General features: G+C 31.9%; 1 long non-coding RNA gene across 1 annotated transcript; it reads left to right on the forward strand.

Moving 5' to 3' along the window:
* The first annotated feature begins 2907 nt into the window (after positions 1–2907).
* LOC143305286 (uncharacterized) lies at positions 2908–3810 on the forward strand. The gene is made up of 3 exons (XR_013062138.1): positions 2908–3246; positions 3342–3519; positions 3641–3810. It is a non-coding gene; the product is annotated as an uncharacterized LOC143305286 (long non-coding RNA).
* Positions 3811–5337: the final 1527 nt, after the last annotated feature.

The following is a 5337-nucleotide window of genomic DNA, read 5'->3' on the forward strand; positions in this document are numbered from 1 at the left end:
TTTCCACATCTAATAAAGTTTTATTGCACGCACATCTGCTCGTTTTGTTGCTAATGTCCTTCGTAAAATGTGCTTTGATTTAATTATTTATTATATTACTTTTGCACACAATTATAATTTTTTGTTTGTCATGAATAGTATCATTGCATATATATTTGAAATCCAATTAATTGTAGTAAATAGATTGAAAAAAAAAATTACATACCACGAGGGGGGTTTCGAACCCGAGTCTTCTGAGTACGTGTCAGGTACGTTGCCACTTCGTCAGTTCGCTTCTTGTCGAAACTTTTCACTAAATCTATATTGCTGTGTATAATGAAACTTCGAGTAACTACGCCTATAATGGTATATATTCGTAAACAGAGGAACAAGATCTAGGAACAAGAAGTTTCAACTAAATCTGAGACCCGAAGTGCTTGCCTACTCCTTGTAAGACTGATAGAGTAGGGCTAAGATAAACATAAATGAGCAAAATATAATTATCTCAACAAAACTTTATTAATGGTATTACACATGGACCATTTATTTTGATAGTAAGAACTTAGTATACTGTAACATCCCGCAGGAAGAAGAATAAATAAAAAAAAAATTTTTAATTATTAAAAAATATATTTATTTTTTTTAGTTTTTATACAATCAAAATTATAACACTTCGTTTTTTTTATTATTATTATATTAACACAATTCAGATTGACAATTATATTCATATTTAACAAATAAGAAAAGAATGTTGTATTTATACTTAACAAAATTTATACTTAAAAAAAAAAAATACATCGATAATTACCGCGTCGATAATTCTACCACGTCGATAAAAGATCGACGCGGGATATATAGATAGAGATAGAAATAGAGCGCAGAATAAAGAAAGATAGCACTACGCATAGACAAAGACAGCGATACGCGCGGAGTCACGTACACTCCGGTCAAAGTCCAAACACTTCCGGTATCGAAAACGTGTATAGAAAAAACTTCTACGTAAGCAAATCTCGGGTATAAATACGAGCGTGCCGCGAGGAGCATTTCCACTTCGATTCTGATCGTAGTCCGACACGGATCTATGATACGATTACTACGTAGGTTTCCAGTAGCTTAGATTCTTTTGTCGGCGAGGCGGCAAAGGTTCTGCGTCAGACCCGGAGCGCTCGACCACCGGTTCGCAGCGGTTCTCATACGTGTCAGGTTCGCTACCAAGCTTAACGAGCGAGCGAAAGCCGAAGCTCCTTGGATGCGGCCTATTAGCACACTGGCTCTAGAGCGACGATACCGTCCTGCAGTGTTCGCAACCAAGCTTAACGAGCGAGCGAAAGCAGAAGCTCCTTGGATGCGGCCTATCAGTGACGGCTAAGTTGCTCAGAAATCGTACTGCGGCCGAACGGGTTAGCTCCTACAGTGTCGGAACGGATCCACGCCAACTCCCCGACAATCGAACAATTTATTTGAATAAATTTTATTTTATAAATTCAAGTTATAGATTTAGAATTTTCATAATCGTATCTAGAGACGCGTTCACTAATCAATTAAATTTTTCTTTGTATTTTATTTTAGGTCTTCACTATTTTGTTATTTTTCTTTGTATTTTTTTTTATATACAGGGCGCACTCATTGTAACTAATATAATTAATTTTCCTTTTGTATTTCAAGAACAGGGCGCAACATTTGTACACTGATTACACTAATTCTTTATATTATTTTCATTACTTACATTTTTATATAACTCAAATAATTACTTACCTTTTCTTTTTATACACATATTATAAACAAACACATTACATTTTTTCTTGAATAAACACTCATTACGATTTTTGAGAAAGGAATTAACGTTGGATTTCACTCCTTTACCGCGCACCACCCGAACCTATGATCCCTTCATTATTTTGTTATTTACGAGTCGCCTTCTCATAGGGAACCGCTCTCCCTACGCGGTCGGTGCAGTAGCGTACTCGCGATAATAATTCCCGGGACGTTACAATACCAAGTTTAATCGTTATTATTGTATTATAGTCTTCTTTTCTTTTAAGTTAGTTGTTTTTGTTGTTGCGTTATTTAGTAAGTAAGTTTTCCTATTAGTGTGTAAGTCGCTGTATCATCTTCGCATACCATAATTCCTTCCTTTATCATCTTCTGCTCTCTCACTCACTGTTTCTATTCCTTCATGTTTTTCTTTTTCCCTCTTCGCTCATCCATCACCTGGAACAAACAAATTCAATTGTTATTTAATCTACAAAATTTCGTTTCCTGAACATTTTCGTATTATCAAGTTATTACTGAAAAACAATTACAAACCAAAGCAAATAGCCAAAAGCTCTATGCATTAATAAGCGTGTCCTAGAGAGGCTCAGTTGCGCGCCATTAGGATAAGTTGCTAATTATATACTCAACTCAGTCAGTCGTTTATTCTGGATCTTACGTTAGTGTACCTGTAACAGAAGAAAGACAAAAGTTAATAAACAATGTCAACAAGATAAAAAAACGGTTAGCTTCGCGGTAAAACGCATGACTCCCAATCTACAGGTCCAGGGTTCAAATCCATGGTTCTCAAATTTTCATTTTTTTAAATCATAATTTGTCTCGTTTTGAATAACTAGTATAGCTGTGCTATAATCATTGCATTTATTGATAATTAATTAGATACGCTGAAATTTTTATAGAATTTAAGCTATGTTTTCTATCCAGTATGTAATTTACATCCTTACCGCATACGAAATTTACATACGTTTATTTGTTATTACACACACAGACAATTATTTCTTACAAGTTCAATTTACACAAAAAGGGCACATTCATTTATACTACCAATTTATAATTCATATTTACAACTATTGACAACTATTTACAAGTAGTAACAGTAATATGTAGTTATTTACCGTTATGTACAAGTACTTGTATTTATTTACAATAATTGTGTGTGTGTAATAACAAATAAACAATTGTAAATTTCGAATGCAGTAACGATACGAATGTTCCAACAAGAGCAAACTGAAGGATGTATCGCTTATTTCATGAAGCAAATACAGTCAGGGAAACTATGTATAACTTTTGACAGATGTAGGTTAGAGTGAATCACATCTTGAAAGTGCTTACCAAATTACAAGCACAATCAACCATATATTGCAGGAAATGGAATGCAAGATGGAATAATGATGCTGAGTAATAAATACGTGCAAGCTTCTTTGACTTTATGTGAACTTTATATGTTGTTGACAATAAGACAAATCAAAATGGGGGTATATTTGCCATTATTTGGTAAGTAATTTGGTGGATTCCAAGAATAAGTGCAGTTGAATACAATGTATCAATATTTAATAATACTACTTCTTGTTCTCTTTTTATATTTTCAGAATCTGTACAAACATTGATGGGAAAATCACCACCAAAAATTATGAAGTAAAAAAATTGAATAGATACAATAAAGAAATTAACCAGCGTAGAGTGAAATACTAAGACAAATAACAAGAACGTACTCTGTAAAGAAATGCAATTACTTTCTCGCAAGATATATCTGGAAATATGCTTAAGGTAAAAGAAATATTAAACCTTAATTTCTTCATTACATCCTTTATTTCAAATTAATGTTCTTGAGTACAATGTACTCAATTATTTAATAATAATAATATGATTTCTTTTTCTTTATTTTCAGCATTTATTCACACAGTGATGAGGAAATTACAACAAACAAATTATGAAGTAGAAAAATATAATAGATACAGTGAACATATTATCTAAAGAAGAAGATTATTAAATTAGATAAGTTTATTTTGCAAATCATCGACTATAAAAACAATGTAATGCCAGCATACTTTAAGTAAATAAATTAACAGGAGATAATGAGACTTATAAATTGTAATTTCCTGTTCCAATTTCCTTAATATAGAGTTTAATTCATAGTTCACATTGTCTTTTTCTACTTACAAATAAATACTTTTGTCGTGTTAAAATTCATAAATAAGAAAAAAAGTTGTAATATCGAAGTTGTTACTTTACTATTCACTTTCATCTATTTTGTATCACTTGTGTTTACAAATCTCAAACTCATCCCATCCGACTAAAAGAGTCCAATTGAAATATTCTATTGTCCAGACCATTTAGAAAATATATTAAAACATTTAGAAACAATCTTGTTCAGCAAAGACTTATGGAGAAAAGATAGAAAATGATATCCAATTACTGTGAATTAGTTTTATGTCACCATAAGCAAATATAACCTAAAATTTTACAATGCACAATTCACTAAATTTCTTGAACAATTGTACTAGAATATATTAATCACATGTAGTCCGACAATACATTCTGTCAATTATATATCTTTTTCCTGGTAATCACCGATACTTTACAATGTTTTGGCGAAACACGGAGCACATGTCAGAATGTAACGCGTTATACAGCTGACGCGATAAGACTGTAGAAATCGATAGAAATCGATAGTTCCACTATTTTTCCACGCATTTTCATGATCAACCCCTTTTTTTGTCGAAAATCACCAGTACTTTTCAATTTTTTAACGAGGGAAGGTACTTATCATGAAAAATAAGTTGTTTATATACGACGCAATAAAATAGTAAAAAATCGCAAAAATCATTATTTCCAACATTTTTTTATGTATTTGCATGATCGACCACTGTGTTTACTGGAAATCGCGAATACTTTCCAATTTCTAAGCGAGAAAAGGTGCTTATCATGGAAAATAAATTGTTCTAAATACGACGCAATAAAATAGTAAAAAATCGAAAAAATCAATAATTCCACTATTTTTCCATATATTTGCATGATCCACCACTCTTTATACTGGAAATCGCGAATAGTTTTCAATTTTTTAGTGAGAAAAGGTGCTTATCGTCGAAAATAAGTTGTTCTGAATACGACGCAATAAAATGGTGAAAAATCGAAAGAATCAATAATTCCACTATTTTTCCATATATTTGCATGATCGACCACTCTTTTTACTGGAAATCGCGAATAGTTTTCAATTCTAAAAAGAGTGGTCGATCATGAAAATATATGGAAAAATAGTGGAATTATTGATTTTATCGATTTTTTACCATTTTATTGCGTCGTATTTAGAACAACTATTTTCTACGATAAGCATCTTTCCTCACTAAAAAATTGAAAACTATTCGCGATTTCCAGTAAAAAGAGTGGTTGTTCATGCAAATATATGGAAAAATAGTGGAATTATTGATTTTTTCGATTTTTTACTATTTTATTGCGTCGTATTCAGACCAGCTCATTTTCGACGATAAGCACCTTTTCTCACTAAGAAATTGAAAACTAATCGCGATTTCCAGTAAAAAGAGAGGTCGATCATGCAAATATATGGAAAAATAGTGGAATTATTGA

Source organism: Osmia lignaria, chromosome 4 (assembly GCF_051020975.1).
Source record: "Osmia lignaria lignaria isolate PbOS001 chromosome 4, iyOsmLign1, whole genome shotgun sequence".
Taxonomy (NCBI): Eukaryota; Metazoa; Arthropoda; class Insecta; order Hymenoptera; family Megachilidae; genus Osmia; species Osmia lignaria.